This window comes from Pleurodeles waltl, unplaced genomic scaffold, assembly GCF_031143425.1.
Source record: "Pleurodeles waltl isolate 20211129_DDA unplaced genomic scaffold, aPleWal1.hap1.20221129 scaffold_86, whole genome shotgun sequence".
In the NCBI taxonomy this organism is placed as follows: domain Eukaryota; kingdom Metazoa; phylum Chordata; class Amphibia; order Caudata; family Salamandridae; genus Pleurodeles; species Pleurodeles waltl.
In genome coordinates this window covers 1,355,813-1,383,425 of record NW_027150400.1, presented here as the reverse complement: position 1 = coordinate 1,383,425, position 27,613 = coordinate 1,355,813, and the positions used below count along the sequence as shown (strand labels likewise).

The 27,613-nt window shown below is 48.4% G+C and overlaps 9 non-coding genes across 9 annotated transcripts; all 9 read right to left on the bottom strand.

Annotated features, from left to right (window-relative positions):
• Positions 1 to 135: 135 nt before the first annotated feature.
• TRNAE-CUC (transfer RNA glutamic acid (anticodon CUC)) lies at positions 136 to 207 on the bottom strand. The gene has a single exon. It is a non-coding gene; the product is annotated as a tRNA-Glu (tRNA).
• Positions 208 to 3,321: 3,114 nt separating this feature from the next.
• On the bottom strand, positions 3,322 to 3,393 carry TRNAE-CUC (transfer RNA glutamic acid (anticodon CUC)). Its single transcript has one exon. It is a non-coding gene; the product is annotated as a tRNA-Glu (tRNA).
• A 3,119-nt stretch (positions 3,394 to 6,512) lies between these two features.
• On the bottom strand, positions 6,513 to 6,584 carry TRNAE-CUC (transfer RNA glutamic acid (anticodon CUC)). Its single transcript has one exon. It is a non-coding gene; the product is annotated as a tRNA-Glu (tRNA).
• Positions 6,585 to 9,698: 3,114 nt separating this feature from the next.
• TRNAE-CUC (transfer RNA glutamic acid (anticodon CUC)) lies at positions 9,699 to 9,770 on the bottom strand. Its single transcript has one exon. It is a non-coding gene; the product is annotated as a tRNA-Glu (tRNA).
• A 3,115-nt stretch (positions 9,771 to 12,885) lies between these two features.
• TRNAE-CUC (transfer RNA glutamic acid (anticodon CUC)) lies at positions 12,886 to 12,957 on the bottom strand. The gene has a single exon. It is a non-coding gene; the product is annotated as a tRNA-Glu (tRNA).
• Positions 12,958 to 16,072: 3,115 nt separating this feature from the next.
• On the bottom strand, positions 16,073 to 16,144 carry TRNAE-CUC (transfer RNA glutamic acid (anticodon CUC)). The gene has a single exon. It is a non-coding gene; the product is annotated as a tRNA-Glu (tRNA).
• A 3,111-nt stretch (positions 16,145 to 19,255) lies between these two features.
• TRNAE-CUC (transfer RNA glutamic acid (anticodon CUC)) lies at positions 19,256 to 19,327 on the bottom strand. The gene has a single exon. It is a non-coding gene; the product is annotated as a tRNA-Glu (tRNA).
• A 3,115-nt stretch (positions 19,328 to 22,442) lies between these two features.
• Positions 22,443 to 22,514, bottom strand: TRNAE-CUC (transfer RNA glutamic acid (anticodon CUC)). Its single transcript has one exon. It is a non-coding gene; the product is annotated as a tRNA-Glu (tRNA).
• Positions 22,515 to 25,630: 3,116 nt separating this feature from the next.
• TRNAE-CUC (transfer RNA glutamic acid (anticodon CUC)) lies at positions 25,631 to 25,702 on the bottom strand. Its single transcript has one exon. It is a non-coding gene; the product is annotated as a tRNA-Glu (tRNA).
• Positions 25,703 to 27,613: the final 1,911 nt, after the last annotated feature.

The following is a 27,613-nucleotide window of genomic DNA, read 5'->3' as shown; positions in this document are numbered from 1 at the left end:
AAAGAAGAACTAGTGGTAATGAAGCATTTGTAATTGAAAGGTTTCCTAATGTGTTTGAATCCATGAAAAGTGTAAAATGAAAGGTTTCCTATAAGAAATGTAAGTGTAGAAGTAAAAAGTGTAAGGAACTTCGAGTTCCCTGACCGGAAATCGAACCCGGGCCGCGGCGGTGAGAGTGCCGAATCCTAACCACTAGACCACCAGGGAGCAGGCACAGGTCATCCACCACCACCCAATATAGAAACAAGAACTGGTCAGCAGGCTACTCAGGATCCCATTTCCTATTACAGGAAAATTAAAGCAGACATGCAAGGACACACCATTTTCAGGCACAGCATGAAGAAAGAAATTGACTGCACCTCAAATGCACTCACAACTCTTCACACTTTACAGCTCTCCAAGACCTAGCACACCCTCATAAGACATCCCATCCTTCAGCAGTAATAGCACTTACACACTTAACTAGCAGGAAAATTCAGAAGTACAATTAAAGGGACGATCAGTGCTTCTTCTCAGAGCCCCGATAGGAGGGCAGCTCTTAGCTTTCCCAGGTCAACGCAGGCATCTCCAGCTCTACATGTGCAGGCTTTTACTTAAGGTGCTGGGACCTGCACTCCTCTTTTACAATGCTGTGTATAGAACTACGAGTCCCACAATGCAGTGTAACACATGACCTGCTGTCGATAGTCATGGAAGAACCTCGGAACTAGAAAAGCTCTGATGAGATTAGTGGGTGGGCACGTCCGGGTCACTGCTTGTTTTCCTTTCTCAGTGTGTCTGTAAATTATACAACTTTACACTTTATCTAAAGATAAAAGGTTTCACCTTCCTATAAAACAATTCCTCCTTCAGAGTGTGCCCCAACATTTCATTTACTTAGTGTGAGAAAACAAAATAGCTTAAATGCATTTTTTTTATCATGCAGTACTTTCCTTTTTATCTCATGAAAAATCCTTGATTCCACCTTTCCTTTTTCAAGGAAGTAGGCTGGAAGTTTAAATGAAAAGGGAGAAATGGTTGTGAAAAAGAGTCTTAGGTCCAAATTGTGGGTGCTAGATTTTGAAAGGTACTTGATGGCATGAATAAATGTTTCGATTTGGAGGAGGTGTGTGGATGAAAGAAAAATGGGCGTACTCTGTAGTATGAGTGTGAGATTGTAAACGGTATTTGAAGAAAATATTGATTGCTGGTGCTCTGAAAATGTAGGTTTAACCCTTTAATAGAAGAAGCAGTTTCCCAGTTGGGGAATTGAACCCCAGTCTCCCAGGTCCCAGGCAGGGACACTCTCCACTATACTAAGTAGGAAGAGATATTTTTGTGTGTGCTGAGCAGCTCCTTCTTCTGTCCAACCCGCCCTCTCTGTGCCAAGCGTCTGAGTTTTTCCATTTCTCACTTCCTTCCCACCCACACGGGGGGGCAGAGCTGGCTTAAGGATGCTGCAACTGTTGCACTCGCACTGCTCGCTCACATGCACGGGGGCACCCACCTCAGGGGGGGGGGGCGCTCTGCTTAGTCTCAACTTAACATTTAATACAACCTGCTGCAGAGTTCCTTCCCTTTACAGATTTCAGGCAACAATCAAAATGGCAACACAACTCTTCTCATTAATCTTCCTGCCAGAGAGAGCCCAGATTTTTGCCTGCTAGCAGCAGGGCCGGCTGTAGCCCTGGTGGCTGGAAGACAGTCTTTTTTGGCACCCCCCAACCCCCTTCACTCCATCACCACCTACTCGGATTCACTCACTGCCACCTGCCAAATGTGCCCCTCATCTATCCATAGCCCCTCTCACATAGATTAGATTTGTTTTAAAGAGCTGGATAGCTGCTTGACTATCCAGACAGCTCTCCACATTAGATATGGTTCTGTTCTTTGCGTCAGGCACATGAACCCTCTACGCTATTTTATATCTAGTCAAAGCTGCCTCTGGACAAAACCACCAACTCTCTCCCTAGCAGGAACGGTAATCACAAGAGGTATCTTGGCATTTTATTTGCTTTCTGTAGTTTGGACACACAAGGAACTTTCCAGCATGAGCTTTTAAATCGCAAGTTTCGTAAGTTATTGCTAAACACAGCGCCCCCCGAGGTCAGCAACTCCAATCCTGGTCAGCACCCGGTGCGGCCGCACTGCTCGCACCTCCCTAAACCCGGCCCTGAGTGGCAGTTTTGCATCGCCATGAAATTGTCATGCCGTTGAGGTCAGTGTGTGATGTGGCCAAGGCTTTCCTATTTGAGGACTCCGGGAGAGACAGCTGCTCCCTTAATGAAGGAGTGGCCTTCTGACTGAAGTCACCTGAGGCAGGGGCCCACTGTCAGAGGCCTTATGGGGCAGGGACCCGCTGCAACTCCTGGCTTGCCCCATGCAACCCCTGGAGAACCCTAAATGACATCCATGTAAGTGCCTACTGTCGAGGTCAGCAAGGTCAGTGTGTGGCTCGGCCCAGGCTATCCTATCTGAGGTCTCCTGAAGGGACAGCTGCCACCTTAAAGAAGGAGTGGCGTTCTGACTGGCGCCAACTGAGGTAGGGGCCCGCTGTCAGAGGCCATATGGGGGAGGGGCCCGCTGCGACATCTGGCTTGCCCCTTGCGACCCCTGGTGACCCCTAGGTGACATCCATGCGAGCGCTTGCCGTCAAGGTCAGCGTGTGGCACGGCCAAGGCTATCCTCCCCTGAGGCTCCTGAAGGGACAGCTGGCGCCTGAAGTAAGGAGTGGCCTTCTGACCGAAGTCACCTGAGGCAGGTGCCCGCCGTCAGAGGCCTTATGGGGCAGGGGCTAAAGGGACATTTTAAGTCCAGCCAGAAGGCAGAAGGTTTGGTCTGTGCTGTCCTGGGGCAGGACTTCCTCCTTAGTAGGGCTGCCACCTGGCTGTGTTTTTTGAACTACCTCGTCTGTACGTTTAATTCCAGGCTGGTAAAAATATTGAGAAAAGCTGTGAAATTCAGGTTCTAAGAAAGGAGGCAACCCCAATCTTATACACACTGCGCTGACACTTACAAAGGGTATTCCTGGTGCAGCAGGGAAATGTGCCCCCTGGAGACATCTTGCAGTCACTATGTGGACAAGCAAGAGCTCTGGAGCTCTGGAGCTCTCAGCTGATCACAGCAAGATGGAGTGCTTTCAGATGTTATTTGGAGTGAAAAAAAGAGCTGTGAGAAAGCTGTGTGATATTGTGAGAAAAGTCAATTAAAGAAGAACTAGTGGTAATGAAGCATATGTAATTGAAAGGTTTCCTAATGTGTTTGAATCCATGAAAAGTGTAAAATGAAAGGTTTCCTATAAGAAATGTAAGTGTAGAAGTAAAAAGTGTAAGGAACTTCGCGTTCCCTGACCGGGAATCGAACCCGGGCCGCGGCGGTGAGAGCACCGAATCCTAACCACTAGACCACCAGGGAGCAGGCACAGGTCGTCCACCACCACCCAATATAGAAACAAGAACTGGTCAGCAGGCTACTCAGGATCCTATTTCCTATTACAGGAAAATTAAAGCAGACATGCAAGGACACACCATTTTCAGGCACAGCATGAAGAAAGAAATTGACTGCACCTCAAATGCACTCACAACTCTTCACACTTTACAGCTCTCCAAGACCTAGCACACCCTCATAAGACATCCCATCCTTCAGCAGTAATAGCACTTACACACTTAACTAGCAGGAAAATTCAGAAGTACAATTAAAGGGACGATCAGTGCTTCTTCTCAGAGCCCCGATAGGAGGGCAGCTCTTAGCTTTCCCAGGTCAACGCAGGCATCTCCAGCTCTACATGAGCAGGCTTTTACTTAAGGTGCTGGGACCTGCACTCCTCTTTTACAATGCTGTGTATAGAACTACGAGTCCCACAATGCAGTGTAACACATGACCTGCTGTCGATAGTCATGGAAGAACCTCGGAACTAGAAAAGCTCTGATGAGATTAGTGGGTGGGCACGTCCGGGTCACTGCTTGTTTTCCTTTCTCAGTGTGTCTGTAAATTATACAACTTTACACTTTATCTAAAGATAAAAGGTTTCACCTTCCTATAAAACAATTCCTCCTTCAGAGTGTGCCCCAACATTTCATTTACTTAGTGTGAGAAAACAAAATAGCTTAAATGCATTTTTTTTATCATGCAGTACTTTCCTTTTTATCTCATGAAAAATCCTTGATTCCACCTTTCCTTTTTCAAGGAAGTAGGCAGGAAGTTTAAATGAAAAGGGAGAAATGGTTGTGAAAAAGAGTCTTAGGTCCAAATTGTGGGTGCTAGATTTTGAAAGGTACTTGATGGCATGAATAAATGTTTCGATTTGGAGGAGGTGTGTGGATGAAAGAAAAATGGGCGTACTCTGTAGTATGAGTGTGAGATTGTAAACGGTATTTGAAGTAAATATTGATTGCTGGTGCTCTGAAAATGTAGGTTTAACCCTTTAAAAGAAGAGGCAGTTTCCCAGTTGGGGAATTGAACCCCAGTCTCCCAGGTCCCAGGCAGGGACACTCTCCACTATACTAAGTAGGAAGAGATATTTTTGTGTGTGCTGAGCAGCTCCTTCTTCTGTCCAACCCGCCCTCTCTGTGCCAAGCGTCTGAGTTTTTCCATTTCTCACTTCCTTCCCAGCCACACGGGGGGGCAGAGCTGGCTTAAGGATGCTGCAACTGTTGCACTCGCACTGCTCGCTCACATGCACGGGGGCACCCACCTCAGGGGGGAGGGGGGGGGCGATCTGCTTAGTCTCAACTTAACATTTAATACAACCTGCTGCAGAGTTCCTTCCCTTTACAGATTTCAGGCAACAATCAAAATGGCAACACAACTCTTCTCATTAATCTTCCTGCCAGAGAGAGCCCAGATTTTTGCCTGCTAGCAGCAGGGCCGGCTGTAGCCCTGGTGGCTGGAAGACAGTCTTTTTTGGCACCCCCCAACCCCCTTCACTCCATCACCACCTACTCGGATTCACTCACTGCCACCTGCCAAATGTGCCCCTCATCTATCCATAGCCCCTCTCACATAGATTAGATTTGTTTTAAAGAGCTGGATAGCTGCTTGACTATCCAGACAGCTCTCCACATTAGATATGGTTCTGTTCTTTGCGTCAGGCACATGAACCCTCTACGCTATTTTATATCTAGTCAAAGCTGCCTCTGGACAAAACCACCAACTCTCTCCCTAGCAGGAACGGTAATCACAAGAGGTATCTTGGCATTTTATTTGCTTTCTGTAGTTTGGACACACAAGGAACTTTCCAGCATGAGCTTTTAAATCGCAAGTTTCGTAAGTTATTGCTAAACACAGCGCCCCCCGAGGTCAGCAACTCCAATCCTGGTCAGCACCCGGTGCGGCCGCACTGCTCGCACCTCCCTAAACCCGGCCCTGAGTGGCAGTTTTGCATCGCCATGAAATTGTCATGCCGTTGAGGTCAGTGTGTGATGTGGCCAAGGCTATCCTATTTGAGGACTCCGGGAGAGACAGCTGCTCCCTTAATGAAGGAGTGGCCTTCTGACTGAAGTCACCTGAGGCAGGGGCCCACTGTCAGAGGCCTTATGGGGCAGGGACACGCTGCAACTCCTGGCTTGCCCCATGCAACCCCTGGAGAACCCTAAATGACATCCATGTAAGTGCCTACTGTCGAGGTCAGCAAGGTCAGTGTGTGGCTCGGCCCAGGCTATCCTATCTGAGGTCTCCTGAAGGGACAGCTGCCACCTTAAAGAAGGAGTGGCGTTCTGACTGGCGCCAACTGAGGTAGGGGCCCGCTGTCAGAGGCCATATGGGGGAGGGGCCCGCTGCGACATCTGGCTTGCCCCTTGCGACCCCTGGTGACCCCTAGGTGACATCCATGCGAGCGCTTGCCGTCAAGGTCAGCGTGTGGCACGGCCAAGGCTATCCTCCCCTGAGGCTCCTGAAGGGACAGCTGGCGCCTGAAGTAAGGAGTGGCCTTCTGACCGAAGTCACCTGAGGCAGGTGCCCGCCGTCAGAGGCCTTATGGGGCAGGGGCTAAAGGGACATTTTAAGTCCAGCCAGAAGGCAGAAGGTTTGGTCTGTGCTGTCCTGGGGCAGGACTTCCTCTTTAGTAGGGCTGCCACCTGGCTGTGTTTTTTGAACCACCTCGTCTGTACGTTTAATTCCAGGCTGGTAAAAATATTGAGAAAAGCTGTGAAATTCAGGTTCTAAGAAAGGAGGCAACCCCAATCTTATACACACTGCGCTGACACTTACAAAGGGTATTCCTGGTGCAGCAGGGAAATGTGCCCCCTGGAGACATCTTGCAGTCACTATGTGGACAAGCAAGAGCTCTGGAGCTCTGGAGCTCTCAGCTGATCACAGCAAGATGGAGTGCTTTCAGATGTTATTTGGAGTGAAAAAAAGAGCTGTGAGAAAGCTGTGTGATATTGTGAGAAAAGTCAATTAAAGAAGAACTAGTGGTAATGAAGCATTTGTAATTGAAAGGTTTCCTAATGTGTTTGAATCCATGAAAAGTGTAAAATGCAAGGTTTCCTATAAGAAATGTAAGTGTAGAAGTAAAAAGTGTAAGGAACTTCGCGTTCCCTGACCGGGAATCGAACCCGGGACGCGGCGGTGAGAGCGCCGAATCCTAACCACTAGACCACCAGGGAGCAGGCACAGGTTGTCCACCACCACCCAATATAGAAACAAGAACTGGTCAGCAGGCTACTCAGGATCCCATTTCCTATTACAGGAAAATTAAAGCAGACATGCAAGGACTCACCATTTTCAGGCACAGCATGAAGAAAGAAATTGACTGCACCTCAAATGCACTCACAACTCTTCACACTTTACAGCTCTCCAAGACCTAGCACACCCTCATAAGACATCCCATCCTTCAGCAGTAATAGCACTTACACACTTAACTAGCAGGAAAATTCAGAAGTACAATTAAAGGGACGATCAGTGCTTCTTCTCAGAGCCCCGATAGGAGGGCAGCTCTTAGCTTTCCCAGGTCAACGCAGGCATCTCCAGCTCTACATGTGCAGGCTTTTACTTAAGGTGCTGGGACCTGCACTCCTCTTTTACAATGCTGTGTATAGAACTACGAGTCCCACAATGCAGTGTAACACATGACCTGCTGTCGATAGTCATGGAAGAACCTCGGAACTAGAAAAGCTCTGATGAGATTAGTGGGTGGGCACATCCGGGTCACTGCTTGTTTTCCTTTCTCAGTGTGTCTGTAAATTATACAACTTCACACTTTATCTAAAGATAAAAGGTTTCACCTTCCTATAAAACAATTCCTCCTTCAGAGTGTGCCCCAACATTTCATTTACTTAGTGTGAGAAAACAAAATAGCTTAAATGCATTTTTTTTATCATGCAGTACTTTCCTTTTTATCTCATGAAAAATCCTTGATTCCACCTTTCCTTTTTCAAGGAAGTAGGCAGGAAGTTTAAATGAAAAGGGAGAAATGGTTGTGAAAAAGAGTCTTAGGTCCAAATTGTGGGTGCTAGATTTTGAAAGGTACTTGATGGCATGAATAAATGTTTCGATTTGGAGGAGGTGTGTGGATGAAAGAAAAATGGGCGTACTCTGTAGTATGAGTGTGAGATTGTAAACGGTATTTGAAGTAAATATTGATTGCTGGTGCTCTGAAAATGTAGGTTTAACCCTTTAAAAGAAGAGGCAGTTTCCCAGTTGGGGAATTGAACCCCAGTCTCCCAGGTCCCAGGCAGGGCCACTCTCCACTATACTAAGTAGGAAGAGATATTTTTGTGCGTGCTGAGCAGCTCCTTGTTCTGTCCAACCCGCCCTCTCTGTGCCAAGCGTCTGAGTTTTTCCATTTCTCACTTCCTTCCCACCCACACGGGGGGGCAGAGCTGGCTTAAGGATGCTGCAACTGTTGCACTCGCACTGCTCGCTCACATGCACGGGGGCACCCACCTCAGGGGGGGGGGGCGCTCTGCTTAGTCTCAACTTAACATTTAATACAACCTGCTGCAGAGTTCCTTCCCTTTACAGATTTCAGGCAACAATCAAAATGGCAACACAACTCTTCTCATTAATCTTCCTGCCAGAGAGAGCTCAGATTTTTGCCTGCTAGCAGCAGGGCCGGCTGTAGCCCTGGTGGCTGGAAGACAGTCTTTTTTGGCACCCCCCAACCCCCTTCACTCCATCACCACCTACTCGGATTCACTCACTGCCACCCGCCAAATGTGCCCCTCATCTATCCATAGCCCCTCTCACATAGATTAGATTTGTTTTAAAGAGCTGGATAGCTGCTTGACTATCCAGACAGCTGTCCACATTAGATATGGTTCTGTTCTTTGCGTCAGGCACATGAACCCTCTACGCTATTTTATATCTAGTCAAAGCTGCCTCTGGACAAAACCACCAACTCTCTCCCTAGCAGGAACGGTAATCACAAGAGGTATCTTGGCATTTTATTTGCTTTCTGTAGTTTGGACACACAAGGAACTTTCCAGCATGAGCTTTTAAATCGCAAGTTTCGTAAGTTATTGCTAAACACAGCGCCCCCCGAGGTCAGCAACTCCAATCCTGGTCAGCACCCGGTGCGGCCGCACTGCTCGCACCTCCCTAAACCCGGCCCTGAGTGGCAGTTTTGCATCGCCATGAAATTGTCATGCCGTTGAGGTCAGTGTGTGACGTGGCCAAGGCTATCCTATTTGAGGACTCCGGGAGAGACAGCTGCTCCCTTAATGAAGGAGTGGCCTTCTGACTGAAGTCACCTGAGGCAGGGGCCCACTGTCAGAGGCCTTATGGGGCAGGGACCCGCTGCAACTCCTGGCTTGCCCCATGCAACCCCTGGAGAACCCTAAATGACATCCATGTAAGTGCCTACTGTCGAGGTCAGCAAGGTCAGTGTGTGGCTCGGCCCAGGCTATCCTATCTGAGGTCTCCTGAAGGGACAGCTGCCACCTTAAAGAAGGAGTGGCGTTCTGACTGGCGCCAACTGAGGTAGGGGCCCGCTGTCAGAGGCCATATGGGGGAGGGGCCCGCTGCGACATCTGGCTTGCCCCTTGCGACCCCTGGTGACCCCTAGGTGACATCCATGCGAGCGCTTGCCGTGAAGGTTAGCGTGTGGCGCGGCCAAGGCTATCCTCCCCTGAGGCTCCTGAAGGGACAGCTGGCGCCTGAAGTAAGGAGTGGCCTTCTGACCGAAGTCACCTGAGGCAGGTGCCCGCCGTCAGAGGCCTTATGGGGCAGGGGCTAAAGGGACATTTTAAGTCCAGCCAGAAGGCAGAAGGTTTGGTCTGTGCTGTCCTGGGGCAGGACTTCCTCCTTAGTAGGGCTGCCACCTGGCTGTGTTTTTTGAACTACCTCGTCTGTACGTTTAATTCCAGGCTGGTAAAAATATTGAGAAAAGCTGTGAAATTCAGGTTCTAAGAAAGGAGGCAACCCCAATCTTATACACACTGCGCTGACACTTACAAAGGGTATTCCTGGTGCAGCAGGGAAATGTGCCCCCTGGAGACATCTTGCAGTCACTATGTGGACAAGCAAGAGCTCTGGAGCTCTGGAGCTCTCAGCTGATCACAGCAAGATGGAGTGCTTTCAGATGTTATTTGGAGTGAAAAAAAGAGCTGTGAGAAAGCTGTGTGATATTGTGAGAAAAGTCAATTAAAGAATAACTAGTGGTAATGAAGCATTTGTAATTGAAAGGTTTCCTAATGTGTTTGAATCCATGAAAAGTGTAAAATGAAAGGTTTCCTATATGAAATGTAAGTGTAGAAGTAAAAAGTGTAAGGAACTTCGAGTTCCCTGACCAGGAATCGAACCCGGGCCGCGGCGGTGAGAGCGCCGAATCCTAACCACTAGACCACCAGGGAGCAGGCACAGGTCATCCACCACCACCCAATATAGAAACAAGAACTGGTCAGCAGGCTACTCAGGATCCCATTTCCTATTACAGGAAAATTAAAGCAGACATGCAAGGACACACCATTTTCAGGCACAGCATGAAGAAAGAAATTGACTGCACCTCAAATGCACTCACAACTCTTCACACTTTACAGCTCTCCAAGACCTAGCACACCCTCATAAGACATCCCATCCTTCAGCAGTAATAGCACTTACACACTTAACTAGCAGGAAAATTCAGAAGTACAATTAAAGGGACGATCAGTGCTTCTTCTCAGAGCCCCGATAGGAGGGCAGCTCTTAGCTTTCCCAGGTCAACGCAGGCATCTCCAGCTCTACATGTGCAGGCTTTTACTTAAGGTGCTGGGACCTGCACTCCTCTTTTACAATGCTGTGTATAGAACTACGAGTCCCACAATGCAGTGTAACACATGACCTGCTGTCGATAGTCATGGAAGAACCTCGGAACTAGAAAAGCTCTGATGAGATTAGTGGGTGGGCACGTCCGGGTCACTGCTTGTTTTCCTTTCTCAGTGTGTCTGTAAATTATACAACTTTACACTTTATCTAAAGATAAAAGGTTTCACCTTCCTATAAAACAATTCCTCCTTCAGAGTGTGCCCCAACATTTCATTTACTTAGTGTGAGAAAACAAAATAGCTTAAATGCATTTTTTTTATCATGCAGTACTTTCCTTTTTATCTCATGAAAAATCCTTGATTCCACCTTTCCTTTTTCAAGGAAGTAGGCAGGAAGTTTAAATGAAAAGGGAGAAATGGTTGTGAAAAAGAGTCTTAGGTCCAAATTGTGGGTGCTAGATTTTGAAAGGTACTTGATGGCATGAATAAATGTTTCGATTTGGAGGAGGTGTGTGGATGAAAGAAAAATGGGCGTACTCTGTAGTATGAGTGTGAGATTGTAAACGGTATTTGAAGTAAATATTGATTGCTGGTGCTCTGAAAATGTAGGTTTAACCCTTTAATAGAAGAAGCAGTTTCCCAGTTGGGGAATTGAACCCCAGTCTCCCAGATCCCAGGCAGGGACACTCTCCACTATACTAAGTAGGAAGAGATATTTTTGTGTGTGCTGAGCAGCTCCTTCTTCTGTCCAACCCGCCCTCTCTGTGCCAAGCGTCTGAGTTTTTCCATTTCTCACTTCCTTCCCACCCACACGGGGGGGCAGAGCTGGCTTAAGGATGCTGCAACTGTTGCACTCGCACTGCTCGCTCACATGCACGGGGGCACCCACCTCAGGGGGGGGGGGCGCTCTGCTTAGTCTCAACTTAACATTTAATACAACCTGCTGCAGAGTTCCTTCCCTTTACAGATTTCAGGCAACAATCAAAATGGCAACACAACTCTTCTCATTAATCTTCCTGCCAGAGAGAGCCCAGATTTTTGCCTGCTAGCAGCAGGGCCGGCTGTAGCCCTGGTGGCTGGAAGACAGTCTTTTTTGGCACCCCCCCAACCCCCTTCACTCCATCACCACCTACTCGGATTCACTCACTGCCACCTGCCAAATGTGCCCCTCATCTATCCATAGCCCCTCTCACATAGATTAGATTTGTTTTAAAGAGCTGGATAGCTGCTTGACTATCCAGACAGCTCTCCACATTAGATATGGTTCTGTTCTTTGCGTCAGGCACATGAACCCTCTACGCTATTTTATATCTAGTCAAAGGTGCCTCTGGACAAAACCACCAACTCTCTCCCTAGCAGGAACGGTAATCACAAGAGGTATCTTGGCATTTTATTTGCTTTCTGTAGTTTGGACACACAAGGAACTTTCCAGCATGAGCTTTTAAATCGCAAGTTTCGTAAGTTATTGCTAAACACAGCGCCCCCCGAGGTCAGCAACTCCAATCCTGGTCAGCACCCGGTGCGGCCGCACTGCTCGCACCTCCCTAAACCCGGCCCTGAGTGGCAGTTTTGCATCGCCATGAAATTGTCATGCCGTTGAGGTCAGTGTGTGATGTGGCCAAGGCTTTCCTATTTGAGGACTCCGGGAGAGACAGCTGCTCCCTTAATGAAGGAGTGGCCTTCTGACTGAAGTCACCTGAGGCAGGGGCCCACTGTCAGAGGCCTTATGGGGCAGGGACCCGCTGCAACTCCTGGCTTGCCCCATGCAACCCCTGGAGAACCCTAAATGACATCCATGTAAGTGCCTACTGTCGAGGTCAGCAAGGTCAGTGTGTGGCTCGGCCCAGGCTATCCTATCTGAGGTCTCCTGAAGGGACAGCTGCCACCTTAAAGAAGGAGTGGCGTTCTGACTGGCGCCAACTGAGGTAGGGGCCCGCTGTCAGAGGCCATATGGGGGAGGGGCCCGCTGCGACATCTGGCTTGCCCCTTGCGACCCCTGGTGACCCCTAGGTGACATCCATGCGAGCGCTTGCCGTCAAGGTCAGCGTGTGGCACGGCCAAGGCTATCCTCCCCTGAGGCTCCTGAAGGGACAGCTGGCGCCTGAAGTAAGGAGTGGCCTTCTGACCGAAGTCACCTGAGGCAGGTGCCCGCCGTCAGAGGCCTTATGGGGCAGGGGCTAAAGGGACATTTTAAGTCCAGCCAGAAGGCAGAAGGTTTGGTCTGTGCTGTCCTGGGGCAGGACTTCCTCCTTAGTAGGGCTGCCACCTGGCTGTGTTTTTTGAACTACCTCGTCTGTACGTTTAATTCCAGGCTGGTAAAAATATTGAGAAAAGCTGTGAAATTCAGGTTCTAAGAAAGGAGGCAACCCCAATCTTATACACACTGCACTGACACTTACAAAGGGTATTCCTGGTGCAGCAGGGAAATGTGCCCCCTGGAGACATCTTGCAGTCACTATGTGGACAAGCAAGAGCTCTGGAGCTCTGGAGCTCTCAGCTGATCACAGCAAGATGGAGTGCTTTCAGATGTTATTTGGAGTGAAAAAAAGAGCTGTGAGAAAGCTGTGTGATATTGTGAGAAAAGTCAATTAAAGAAGAACTAGTGGTAATGAAGCATTTGTAATTGAAAGGTTTCCTAATGTGTTTGAATCCATGAAAAGTGTAAAATGAAAGGTTTCCTATAAGAAATGTAAGTGTAGAAGTAAAAAGTGTAAGGAACTTCGCGTTCCCTGACCGGGAATCGAACCCGGGCCGCGGCGGTGAGAGCGCCGAATCCTAACCACTAGACCACCAGGGAGCAGGCACAGGTCGTCCACCACCACCCAATATAGAAACAAGAACTGGTCAGCAGGCTACTCAGGATCCCATTTCCTATTACAGGAAAATTAAAGCAGACATGCAAGGACACACCATTTTCAGGCACAGCATGAAGAAAGAAATTGACTGCACCTCAAATGCACTCACAACTCTTCACACTTTACAGCTCTCCACGACCTAGCACACCCTCATAAGACATCCCATCCTTCAGCAGTAATAGCACTTACACACTTAACTAGCAGGAAAATTCAGAAGTACAATTAAAGGGACGATCAGTGCTTCTTCTCAGAGCCCCGATAGGAGGGCAGCTCTTAGCTTTCCCAGGTCAACGCAGGCATCTCCAGCTCTACATGAGCAGGCTTTTACTTAAGGTGCTGGGACCTGCACTCCTCTTTTACAATCCTGTGTATAGAACTACGAGTCCCACAATGCAGTGTAACACATGACCTGCTGTCGATAGTCATGGAAGAACCTCGGAACTAGAAAAGCTCTGATGAGATTAGTGGGTGGGCACGTCCGGGTCACTGCTTGTTTTCCTTTCTCAGTGTGTCTGTAAATTATACAACTTTACACTTTATCTAAAGATAAAAGGTTTCACCTTCCTATAAAACAATTCCTCCTTCAGAGTGTGCCCCAACATTTCATTTACTTAGTGTGAGAAAACAAAATAGCTTAAATGCATTTTTTTTATCATGCAGTACTTTCCTTTTTATCTCATGAAAAATCCTTGATTCCACCTTTCCTTTTTCAAGGAAGTAGGCAGGAAGTTTAAATGAAAAGGGAGAAATGGTTGTGAAAAAGAGTCTTAGGTCCAAATTGTGGGTGCTAGATTTTGAAAGGTACTTGATGGCATGAATAAATGTTTCGATTTGGAGGAGGTGTGTGGATGAAAGAAAAATGGGCGTACTCTGTAGTATGAGTGTGAGATTGTAAACGGTATTTGAAGTAAATATTGATTGATGGTGCTCTGAAAATGTAGGTTTAAGCCTTTAAAAGAAGAGGCAGTTTCCCAGTTGGGGAATTGAACCCCAGTCTCCCAGGTCCCAGGCAGGGACACTCTCCACTATACTAAGTAGGAAGAGATATTTTTGTGTGTGCTGAGCAGCTCCTTCTTCTGTCAAACCCGCCCTCTCTGTGCCAAGCGTCTGAGTTTTTCCATTTCTCACTTCCTTCCCACCCTCACGGGGGGGCAGAGCTGGCTAAAGGATGCTGCAACTGTTGCACTCGCACTGCTCGCTCACATGCACGGGGGCACCCACCTCAGGGGGGGGGGGCGCTCTGCTTAGTCTCAACTTAACATTTAATACAACCTGCTGCAGAGTTCCTTCCCTTTACAGATTTCAGGCAACAATCAAAATGGCAACACAACTCTTCTCATTAATCTTCCTGCCAGAGAGAGCCCAGATTTTTGCCTGCTAGCAGCAGGGCCGGCTGTAGCCCTGGTGGCTGGAAGACAGTCTTTTTTGGCACCCCCCCAACCCCCTTCACTCCATCACCACCTACTCGGATTCACTCACTGCCACCCGCCAAATGTGCCCCTCATCTATCCATAGCCCCTCTCACATAGATTAGATTTGTTTTAAAGAGCTGGATAGCTGCTTGACTATCCAGACAGCTCTCCACATTAGATATGGTTCTGTTCTTTGCGTCAGGCACATGAACCCTCTACGCTATTTTATATCTAGTCAAAGGTGCCTCTGGACAAAACCACCAACTCTCTCCCTAGCAGGAACGGTAATCACAAGAGGTATCTTGGCATTTTATTTGCTTTCTGTAGTTTGGACACACAAGGAACTTTCCAGCATGAGCTTTTAAATCGCAAGTTTCGTAAGTTATTGCTAAACACAGCGCCCCCCGAGGTCAGCAACTCCAATCCTGGTCAGCACCCGGTGCGGCCGCACTGCTCGCACCTCCCTAAACCCGGCCCTGAGTGGCAGTTTTGCATCGCCATGAAATTGTCATGCCGTTGAGGTCAGTGTGTGATGTGGCCAAGGCTTTCCTATTTGAGGACTCCGGGAGAGACAGCTGCTCCCTTAATGAAGGAGTGGCCTTCTGACTGAAGTCACCTGAGGCAGGGGCCCACTGTCAGAGGCCTTATGGGGCAGGGACCCGCTGCAACTCCTGGCTTGCCCCATGCAACCCCTGGAGAACCCTAAATGACATCCATGTAAGTGCCTACTGTCGAGGTCAGCAAGGTCAGTGTGTGGCTCGGCCCAGGCTATCCTATCTGAGGTCTCCTGAAGGGACAGCTGCCACCTTAAAGAAGGAGTGGCGTTCTGACTGGCGCCAACTGAGGTAGGGGCCCGCTGTCAGAGGCCATATGGGGGAGGGGCCCGCTGCGACATCTGGCTTGCCCCTTGCGACCCCTGGTGACCCCTAGGTGACATCCATGCGAGCGCTTGCCGTCAAGGTCAGCGTGTGGCACGGCCAAGGCTATCCTCCCCTGAGGCTCCTGAAGGGACAGCTGGCGCCTGAAGTAAGGAGTGGCCTTCTGACCGAAGTCACCTGAGGCAGGTGCCCGCCGTCAGAGGCCTTATGGGGCAGGGGCTAAAGGGACATTTTAAGTCCAGCCAGAAGGCAGAAGGTTTGGTCTGTGCTGTCCTGGGGCAGGACTTCCTCCTTAGTAGGGCTGCCACCTGGCTGTGTTTTTTGAACTACCTCGTCTGTACGTTTAATTCCAGGCTGGTAAAAATATTGAGAAAAGCTGTGAAATTCAGGTTCTAAGAAAGGAGGCAACCCCAATCTTATACACACTGCGCTGACACTTACAAAGGGTATTCCTGGTGCAGCAGGGAAATGTGCCCCCTGGAGACATCTTGCAGTCACTATGTGGACAAGCAAGAGCTCTGGAGCTCTGGAGCTCTCAGCTGATCACAGCAAGATGGAGTGCTTTCAGATGTTATTTGGAGTGAAAAAAAGAGCTGTGAGAAAGCTGTGTGATATTGTGAGAAAAGTCAATTAAAGAAGAACTAGTGGTAATGAAGCATTTGTAATTGAAAGGTTTCCTAATGTGTTTGAATCCATGAAAAGTGTAAAATGAAAGGTTTCCTATAAGAAATGTAAGTGTAGAAGTAAAAAGTGTAAGGAACTTCGCGTTCCCTGACCGGGAATCGAACCCGGGCCGCGGCGGTGAGAGCGCCGAATCCTAACCACTAGACCACCAGGGAGCAGGCACAGGTCGTCCACCACCACCCAATATAGAAACAAGAACTGGTCAGCAGGCTACTCAGGATCCCATTTCCTATTACAGGAAAATTAAAGCAGACATGCAAGGACACACCATTTTCAGGCACAGCATGAAGAAAGAAATTGACTGCACCTCAAATGCACTCACAACTCTTCACACTTTACAGCTCTCCACGACCTAGCACACCCTCATAAGACATCCCATCCTTCAGCAGTAATAGCACTTACACACTTAACTAGCAGGAAAATTCAGAAGTACAATTAAAGGGACGATCAGTGCTTCTTCTCAGAGCCCCGATAGGAGGGCAGCTCTTAGCTTTCCCAGGTCAACGCAGGCATCTCCAGCTCTACATGAGCAGGCTTTTACTTAAGGTGCTGGGACCTGCACTCCTCTTTTACAATGCTGTGTATAGAACTACGAGTCCCACAATGCAGTGTAACACATGACCTGCTGTCGATAGTCATGGAAGAACCTCGGAACTAGAAAAGCTCTGATGAGATTAGTGGGTGGGCACGTCCGGGTCACTGCTTGTTTTCCTTTCTCAGTGTGTCTGTAAATTATACAACTTTACACTTTATCTAAAGATAAAAGGTTTCACCTTCCTATAAAACAATTCCTCCTTCAGAGTGTGCCCCAACATTTCATTTACTTAGTGTGAGAAAACAAAATAGCTTAAATGCATTTTTTTTATCATGCAGTACTTTCCTTTTTATCTCATGAAAAATCCTTGATTCCACCTTTCCTTTTTCAAGGAAGTAGGCAGGAAGTTTAAATGAAAAGGGAGAAATGGTTGTGAAAAAGAGTCTTAGGTCCAAATTGTGGGTGCTAGATTTTGAAAGGTACTTGATGGCATGAATAAATGTTTCGATTTGGAGGAGGTGTGTGGATGAAAGAAAAATGGGCGTACTCTGTAGTATGAGTGTGAGATTGTAAACGGTATTTGAAGTAAATATTGATTGATGGTGCTCTGAAAATGTAGGTTTAAGCCTTTAAAAGAAGAGGCAGTTTCCCAGTTGGGGAATTGAACCCCAGTCTCCCAGGTCCCAGGCAGGGACACTCTCCACTATACTAAGTAGGAAGAGATATTTTTGTGTGTGCTGAGCAGCTCCTTCTTCTGTCAAACCCGCCCTCTCTGTGCCAAGCGTCTGAGTTTTTCCATTTCTCACTTCCTTCCCACCCACACGGGGGGCAGAGCTGGCTAAAGGATGCTGCAACTGTTGCACTCGCACTGCTCGCTCACATGCACGGGGGCACCCACCTCAGGGGGGGGGGGCGCTCTGCTTAGTCTCAACTTAACATTTAATACAACCTGCTGCAGAGTTCCTTCCCTTTACAGATTTCAGGCAACAATCAAAATGGCAACACAACTCTTCTCATTAATCTTCCTGCCAGAGAGAGCCCAGATTTTTGCCTGCTAGCAGCAGGGCCGGCTGTAGCCCTGGTGGCTGGAAGACAGTCTTTTTTGGCACCCCCCAACCCCCTTCACTCCATCACCACCTACTCGGATTCACTCACTGCCACCTGCCAAATGTGCCCCTCATCTATCCATAGCCCCTCTCACATAGATTAGATTTGTTTTAAAGAGCTGGATAGCTGCTTGACTATCCAGACAGCTCTCCACATTAGATATGGTTCTGTTCTTTGCGTCAGGCACATGAACCCTCTACGCTATTTTATATCTAGTCAAAGCTGCCTCTGGACAAAACCACCAACTCTCTCCCTAGCAGGAACGGTAATCACAAGAGGTATCTTGGCATTTTATTTGCTTTCTGTAGTTTGGACACACAAGGAACTTTCCAGCATGAGCTTTTAAATCGCAAGTTTCGTAAGTTATTGCTAAACACAGCGCCCCCCGAGGTCAGCAACTCCAATCCTGGTCAGCACCCGGTGCGGCCGCACTGCTCGCACCTCCCTAAACCCGGCCCTGAGTGGCAGTTTTGCATCGCCATGAAATTGTCATGCCGTTGAGGTCAGTGTGATGTGGCCAAGGCTATCCTATTTGAGGACTCCGGGAGAGACAGCTGCTCCCTTAATGAAGGAGTGGCCTTCTGACTGAAGTCACCTGAGGCAGGGGCCCACTGTCAGAGGCCTTATGGGGCAGGGACCCGCTGCAACTCCTGGCTTGCCCCATGCAACCCCTGGAGAACCCTAAATGACATCCATGTAAGTGCCTACTGTCGAGGTCAGCAAGGTCAGTGTGTGGCTCGGCCCAGGCTATCCTATCTGAGGTCTCCTGAAGGGACAGCTGCCACCTTAAAGAAGGAGTGGCGTTCTGACTGGCGCCAACTGAGGTAGGGGCCCGCTGTCAGAGGCCATATGGGGGAGGGGCCCTCTGCGACATCTGGCTTGCCCCTTGCGACCCCTGGTGACCCCTAGGTGACATCCATGCGAGCGCTTGCCGTCAAGGTCAGCGTGTGGCACGGCCAAGGCTATCCTCCCCTGAGGCTCCTGAAGGGACAGCTGGCGCCTGAAGTAAGGAGTGGCCTTCTGACCGAAGTCACCTGAGGCAGGTGCCCGCCGTCAGAGGCCTTATGGGGCAGGGGCTAAAGGGACATTTTAAGTCCAGCCAGAAGGCAGAAGGTTTGGTCTGTGCTGTCCTGGGGCAGGACTTCCTCCTTAGTAGGGCTGCCACCTGGCTGTGTTTTTTGAACCACCTCGTCTGTACGTTTAATTCCAGGCTGGTAAAAATATTGAGAAAAGCTGTGAAATTCAGGTTCTAAGAAAGGAGGCAACCCCAATCTTATACACACTGCGCTGACACTTACAAAGGGTATTCCTGGTGCAGCAGGGAAATGTGCCCCCTGGAGACATCTTGCAGTCACTATGTGGACAAGCAAGAGCTCTGGAGCTCTGGAGCTCTCAGCTGATCACAGCAAGATGGAGTGCTTTCAGATGTTATTTGGAGTGAAAAAAAGAGCTGTGAGAAAGCTGTGTGATATTGTGAGAAAAGTCAATTAAAGAAGAACTAGTGGTAATGAAGCATTTGTAATTGAAAGGTTTCCTAATGTGTTTGAATCCATGAAAAGTGTAAAATGAAAGGTTTCCTATAAGAAATGTAAGTGTAGAAGTAAAAAGTGTAAGGAACTTCGTGTTCCCTGACCGGGAATCGAACCCGGGCCGCGGCGGTGAGAGCGCTGAATCCTAACCACTAGACCACCAGGGAGCAGGGACAGGTCGTCTACCACCACCCAATATAGAAACAAGAACTGGTCAGCAGGCTACTCAGGATCCCATTTCCTATTACAGGAAAATTAAAGCAGACATGCAAGGACACACCATTTTCAGGCACAGCATGAAGAAAGAAATTGACTGCACCTCAAATGCACTCACAACTCTTCACACTTTACAGCTCTCCAAGACCTAGCACACCCTCATAAGACATCCCATCCTTCAGCAGTAATAGCACTTACACACTTAACTAGCAGGAAAATTCAGAAGTACAATTAAAGGGACGATCAGTGCTTCTTCTCTGAGCCCCGATAGGAGGGCAGCTCTTAGCTTTCCCAGGTCAACGCAGGCATCTCCAGCTCTACATGTGCAGGCTTTTACTTAAGGTGCTGGGACCTGCACTCCTCTTTTACAATGCTGTGTATAGAACTACGAGTCCCACAATGCAGTGTAACACATGACCTGCTGTCGATAGTCATGGAAGAACCTCGGAACTAGAAAAGCTCTGATGAGATTAGAGGGTGGGCACGTCCGGGTCACTGCTTGTTTTCCTTTCTCAGTGTGTCTGTAAATTATACAACTTTACACTTTATCTAAAGATAAAAGGTTTCACCTTCCTATAAAACAATTCCTCCTTCAGAGTGTGCCCCAACATTTCATTTACTTAGTGTGAGAAAACAAAATAGCTTAAATGCATTTTTTTTATCATGCAGTACTTTCCTTTTTATCTCATGAAAAATCCTTGATTCCACCTTTCCTTTTTCAAGGAAGTAGGCAGGAAGTTTAAATGAAAAGGGAGAAATGGTTGTGAAAAAGAGTCTTAGGTCCAAATTGTGGGTGCTAGATTTTGAAAGGTACTTGATGGCATGAATAAATGTTTCGATTTGGAGGAGGTGTGTGGATGAAAGAAAAATGGGCGTACTCTGTAGTATGAGTGTGAGATTGTAAACGGTATTTGAAGTAAATATTGATTGCTGGTGCTCTGAAAATGTAGGTTTAAGCCTTTAAAAGAAGAGGCAGTTTCCCAGTTGAGGAATTGAACCCCAGTCTCCCAGGTCCCAGGCAGGGACACTCTCCACTATACTAAGTAGGAAGAGATATTTTTGTGCGTGCTGAGCAGCTCCTTCTTCTGTCCAACCCGCCCTCTCTGTGCCAAGCGTCTGAGTTTTTCCATTTCTCACTTCCTTCCCACCCACACGGGGGGGGCAGAGCTGGCTTAAGGATACTGCAACTGTTGCACTCTCACTGCTCGCTCACATGCACGGGGGCACCCACCTCAGGGGGGGGGGGCGCTCTGCTTAGTCTCAACTTAACATTTAATACAACCTGCTGCAGAGTTCCTTCCCTTTACAGATTTCAGGCAACAATCAAAATGGCAACACAACTCTTCTCATTAATCTTCCTGCCAGAGAGAGCTCAGATTTTTGCCTGCTAGCAGCAGGGCCGGCTGTAGCCCTGGTGGCTGGAAGACAGTCTTTTTTGGCACCCCCCAACCCCCTTCACTCCATCACCACCTACTCGGATTCACTCACTGCCACCCGCCAAATGTGCCCCTCATCTATCCATAGCCCCTCTCACATAGATTAGATTTGTTTTAAAGAGCTGGATAGCTGCTTGACTATCCAGACAGCTCTCCACATTAGATATGGTTCTGTTCTTTGCGTCAGGCACATGAACCCTCTACGCTATTTTATATCTAGTCAAAGCTGCCTCTGGACAAAACCACCAACTCTCTCCCTAGCAGGAACGGTAATCACAAGAGGTATCTTGGCATTTTATTTGCTTTCTGTAGTTTGGACACACAAGGAACTTTCCAGCATGAGCTTTTAAATCGCAAGTTTCGTAAGTTATTGCTAAACACAGCGCCCCCCGAGGTCAGCAACTCCAATCCTGGTCAGCACCCGGTGCGGCCGCACTGCTCGCACCTCCCTAAACCCGGCCCTGAGTGGCAGTTTTGCATCGCCATGAAATTGTCATGCCGTTGAGGTCAGTGTGTGACGTGGCCAAGGCTATCCTATTTGAGGACTCCGGGAGAGACAGCTGCTCCCTTAATGAAGGAGTGGCCTTCTGACTGAAGTCACCTGAGGCAGGGGCCCACTGTCAGAGGCCTTATGGGGCAGGGACCCGCTGCAACTCCTGGCTTGCCCCATGCAACCCCTGGAGAACCCTAAATGACATCCATGTAAGTGCCTACTGTCGAGGTCAGCAAGGTCAGTGTGTGGCTCGGCCCAGGCTATCCTATCTGAGGTCTCCTGAAGGGACAGCTGCCACCTTAAAGAAGGAGTGGCGTTCTGACTGGCGCCAACAGAGGTAGGGGCCCGCTGTCAGAGGCCATATGGGGGAGGGGCCCGCTGCGACATCTGGCTTGCCCCTTGCGACCCCTGGTGACCCCTAGGTGACATCCATGCGAGCGCTTGCCGTGAAGGTTAGCGTGTGGCGCGGCCAAGGCTATCCTCCCCTGAGGCTCCTGAAGGGACAGCTGGCGCCTGAAGTAAGGAGTGGCCTTCTGACCGAAGTCACCTAAGGCAGGTGCCCGCCGTCAGAGGCCTTATGGGGCAGGGGCTAAAGGGACATTTTAAGTCCAGCCAGAAGGCAGAAGGTTTGGTCTGTGCTGTCCTGGGGCTGGACTTCCTCCTTAGTAGGGCTGCCACCTGGCTGTGTTTTTTGAACTACCTCGTCTGTACGTTTAATTCCAGGCTGGTAAAAATATTGAGAAAAGCTGTGAAATTCAGGTTCTAAGAAAGGAGGCAACCCCAATCTTATACACACTGCGCTGACACTTACAAAGGGTATTCCTGGTGCAGCAGGGAAATGTGCCCCCTGGAGACATCTCGCAGTCACTATGTGGACAAGCAAGAGCTCTGGAGCTCTGGAGCTCCCAGCTGATCACAGCAAGATGGAGTGCTTTCAGATGTTATTTGGAGTGAAAAAAAGAGCTGTGAGAAAGCTGTGTGATATTGTGAGAAAAGTCAATTAAAGAAGAACTAGTGGTAATGAAGCATTTGTAATTGAAAGGTTTCCTAATGTGTTTGAATCCATGAAAAGTGTAAAATGAAAGGTTTCCTATAAGAAATGTAAGTGTAGAAGTAAAAAGTGTAAGGAACTTCGCGTTCCCTGACCGGGAATCGAACCCGGGCCGCGGCGGTGAGAGCGCCGAATCCTAACCACTAGACCACCAGGGAGCAGGCACAGGTCGTCCACCACCACCCAATATAGAAACAAGAACTGGTCAGCAGGCTACTCAGGATCCCATTTCCTATTACAGGAAAATTAAAGCAGACATGCAAGGACACACCATTTTCAGGCACAGCATGAAGAAAGAAATTGACTGCACCTCAAATGCACTCACAACTCTTCACACTTTACAGCTCTCCAAGACCTAGCACACCCTCATAAGACATCCCATCCTTCAGCAGTAATAGCACTTACACACTTAACTAGCAGGAAAATTCAGAAGTACAATTAAAGGGACGATCAGTGCTTCTTCTCAGAGCCCCGATAGGAGGGCAGCTCTTAGCTTTCCCAGGTCAACGCAGGCATCTCCAGCTCTACATGTGCAGGCTTTTACTTAAGGTGCTGGGACCTGCACTCCTCTTTTACAATGCTGTGTATAGAACTACGAGTCCCACAATGCAGTGTAACACATGACCTGCTGTCGATAGTCATGGAAGAACCTCGGAACTAGAAAAGCTCTGATGAGATTAGTGGGTGGGCACGTCCGGGTCACTGCTTGTTTTCCTTTCTCAGTGTGTCTGTAAATTATACAACTTTACACTTTATCTAAAGATAAAAGGTTTCACCTTCCTATAAAACAATTCCTCCTTCAGAGTGTGCCCCAACATTTCATTTACTTAGTGTGAGAAAACAAAATAGCTTAAATGCATTTTTTTTATCATGCAGTACTTTCCTTTTTATCTCATGAAAAATCCTTGATTCCACCTTTCCTTTTTCAAGGAAGTAGGCAGGAAGTTTAAATGAAAAGGGAGAAATGGTTGTGAAAAAGAGTCTTAGGTCCAAATTGTGGGTGCTAGATTTTGAAAGGTACTTGATGGCATGAATAAATGTTTCGATTTGGAGGAGGTGTGTGGATGAAAGAAAAATGGGCGTACTCTGTAGTATGAGTGTGAGATTGTAAACGGTATTTGAAGTAAATATTGATTGCTGGTGCTCTGAAAATGTAGGTTTAAGCCTTTAAAAGAAGAGGCAGTTTCCCAGTTGGGGAATTGAACCCCAGTCTCCCAGGTTCCAGACAGGGACACTCTCCACTATACTAAGTAGGACGAGATATTTTTGTGTGTGCTGAGCAGCTCCTTCTTCTGTCCAACCCGCCCTCTCTGTGCCAAGCGTCTGAGTTTTTCCATTTCTCACTTCCTTCCCACCCACACGGGGGGGCAGAGCTGGCTTAAGGATGCTGCAACTGTTGCACTGGCACTGCTCGCTCACATGCACGGGGGCACCCACCTCAGGGGGGGGGGGGGCGCTCTGCTTAGTCTCAACTTAACATTTAATACAACCTGCTGCAGAGTTCCTTCCCTTTACAGATTTCAGGCAACAATCAAAATGGCAACACAACTCTTCTCATTAATCTTCCTGCCAGAGAGAGCCCAGATTTTTGCCTGCTAGCAGCAGGGCCGGCTGTAGCCCTGGTGGCTGGAAGACAGTCTTTTTTGGCACCCCCCAACCCCCTTCACTCCATCACCACCTACTCGGATTCACTCACTGCCACCTGCCAAATGTGCCCCTCATCTATCCATAGCCCCTCTCACATAGATTAGATTTGTTTTAAAGAGCTGGATAGCTGCTTGACTATCCAGACAGCTCTCCACATTAGATATGGTTCTGTTCTTTGCGTCAGGCACATGAACCCTCTACGCTATTTTATATCTAGTCAAAGCTGCCTCTGGACAAAACCACCAACTCTCTCCCTAGCAGGAACGGTAATCACAAGAGGTATCTTGGCATTTTATTTGCTTTCTGTAGTTTGGACACACAAGGAACTTTCCAGCATGAGCTTTTAAATCGCAAGTTTCGTAAGTTATTGCTAAACACAGCGCCCCCCGAGGTCAGCAACTCCAATCCTGGTCAGCACCCGGTGCGGCCGCACTGCTCGCACCTCCCTAAACCCGGCCCTGAGTGGCAGTTTTGCATCGCCATGAAATTGTCATGCCGTTGAGGTCAGTGTGTGACGTGGCCAAGGCTATCCTATTTGAGGACTCCGGGAGAGACAGCTGCTCCCTTAATGAAGGAGTGGCCTTCTGACTGAAGTCACCTGAGGCAGGGGCCCACTGTCAGAGGCCTTATGGGGCAGGGACCCGCTGCAACTCCTGGCTTGCCCCATGCAACCCCTGGAGAACCCTAAATGACATCCATGTAAGTGCCTACTGTCGAGGTCAGCAAGGTCAGTGTGTGGCTCGGCCCAGGCTATCCTATCTGAGGTCTCCTGAAGGGACAGCTGCCACCTTAAAGAAGGAGTGGCGTTCTGACTGGCGCCAACTGAGGTAGGGGCCCGCTGTCAGAGGCCATATGGGGGAGGGGCCCGCTGCGACATCTGGCTTGCCCCTTGCGACCCCTGGTGACCCCTAGGTGACATCCATGCGAGCGCTTGCCGTGAAGGTTAGCGTGTGGCGCGGCCAAGGCTATCCTCCCCTGAGGCTCCTGAAGGGACAGCTGGCGCCTGAAGTAAGGAGTGGCCTTCTGACCGAAGTCACCTAAGGCAGGTGCCCGCCGTCAGAGGCCTTATGGGGCAGGGGCTAAAGGGACATTTTAAGTCCAGCCAGAAGGCAGAAGGTTTGGTCTGTGCTGTCCTGGGGCAGGACTTCCTCCTTAGTAGGGCTGCCACCTGGCTGTGTTTTTTGAACTACCTCGTCTGTACGTTTAATTCCAGGCTGGTAAAAATATTGAGAAAAGCTGTGAAATTCAGGTTCTCAGAAAGGAGGCAACCCCAATCTTATACACACTGCGCTGACACTTACAAAGGGTATTCCTGGTGCAGCAGGGAAATGTGCCCCCTGGAGACATCTTGCAGTCACTATGTGGACAAGCAAGAGCTCTGGAGCTCTGGAGCTCTCAGCTGATCACAGCAAGATGGAGTGCTTTCAGATGTTATTTGGAGTGAAAAAAAGAGCTGTGAGAAAGCTGTGTGATATTGTGAGAAAAGTCAATTAAAGAAGAACTAGTGGTAATGAAGCATTTGTAATTGAAAGGTTTCCTAATGTGTTTGAATCCATGAAAAGTGTAAAATGAAAGGTTTCCTATAAGAAATGTAAGTGTAGAAGTAAAAAGTGTAAGGAACTTCGCGTTCCCTGACCGGGAATCGAACCCGGGCCGCGGCGGTGAGAGCGCTGAATCCTAACCACTAGACCACCAGGGAGCAGGGACAGGTTGTCCACCACCACCCAATATAGAAACAAGAACTGGTCAGCAGGCTACTCAGGATCCCATTTCCTATTACAGGAAAATTAAAGCAGACATGCAAGGACACACCATTTTCAGGCACAGCATGAAGAAAGAAATTGACTGCACCTCAAATGCACTCACAACTCTTCACACTTTACAGCTCTCCAAGACCTAGCACACCCTCATAAGACATCCCATCCTTCAGCAGTAATAGCACTTACACACTTAACTAGCAGGAAAATTCAGAAGTACAATTAAAGGGACGATCAGTGCTTCTTCTCAGAGCCCCGATAGGAGGGCAGCTCTTAGCTTTCCCAGGTCAACGCAGGCATCTCCAGCTCTACATGTGCAGGCTTTTACTTAAGGTGCTGGGACCTGCACTCCTCTTTTACAATGCTGTGTATAGAACTACGAGTCCCACAATGCAGTGTAACACATGACCTGCTGTCGATAGTCATGGAAGAACCTCGGAACTAGAAAAGCTCTGATGAGATTAGTGGGTGGGCACGTCCGGGTCACTGCTTGTTTTCCTTTCTCAGTGTGTCTGTAAATTATACAACTTTACACTTTATCTAAAGATAAAAGGTTTCACCTTCCTATAAAACAATTCCTCCTTCAGAGTGTGCCCCAACATTTCATTTACTTAGTGTGAGAAAACAAAATAGCTTAAATGCATTTTTTTTATCATGCAGTACTTTCCTTTTTATCTCATGAAAAATCCTTGATTCCACCTTTCCTTTTTCAAGGAAGTAGGCAGGAAGTTTAAATGAAAAGGGAGAAATGGTTGTGAAAAAGAGTCTTAGGTCCAAATTGTGGGTGCTAGATTTTGAAAGGTACTTGATGGCATGAATAAATGTTTCGATTTGGAGGAGGTGTGTGGATGAAAGAAAAATGGGCGTACTCTGTAGTATGAGTGTGAGATTGTAAACGGTATTTGAAGTAAATATTGATTGATGGTGCTCTGAAAATGTAGGTTTAAGCCTTTAAAAGAAGAGGCAGTTTCCCAGTTGGGGAATTGAACCCCAGTCTCCCAGGTCCCAGGCAGGGACACTCTCCACTATACTAAGTAGGAAGAGATATTTTTGTGTGTGCTGAGCAGCTCCTTCTTCTGTCAAACCCGCCCTCTCTGTGCCAAGCGTCTGAGTTTTTCCATTTCTCACTTCCTTCCCACCCACACGGGGGGCAGAGCTGGCTAAAGGATGCTGCAACTGTTGCACTCGCACTGCTCGCTCACATGCACGGGGGCACCCACCTCAGGGGGGGGGGGGCGCTCTGCTTAGTCTCAACTTAACATTTAATACAACCTGCTGCAGAGTTCCTTCCCTTTACAGATTTCAGGCAACAATCAAAATGGCAACACAACTCTTCTCATTAATCTTCCTGCCAGAGAGAGCCCAGATTTTTGCCTGCTAGCAGCAGGGCCGGCTGTAGCCCTGGTGGCTGGAAGACAGTCTTTTTTGGCACCCCCCAACCCCCTTCACTCCATCACCACCTACTCGGATTCACTCACTGCCACCTGCCAAATGTGCCCCTCATCTATCCATAGCCCCTCTCACATAGATTAGATTTGTTTTAAAGAGCTGGATAGCTGCTTGACTATCCAGACAGCTCTCCACATTAGATATGGTTCTGTTCTTTGCGTCAGGCACATGAACCCTCTACGCTATTTTATATCTAGTCAAAGCTGCCTCTGGACAAAACCACCAACTCTCTCCCTAGCAGGAACGGTAATCACAAGAGGTATCTTGGCATTTTATTTGCTTTCTGTAGTTTGGACACACAAGGAACTTTCCAGCATGAGCTTTTAAATCGCAAGTTTCGTAAGTTATTGCTAAACACAGCGCCCCCCGAGGTCAGCAACTCCAATCCTGGTCAGCACCCGGTG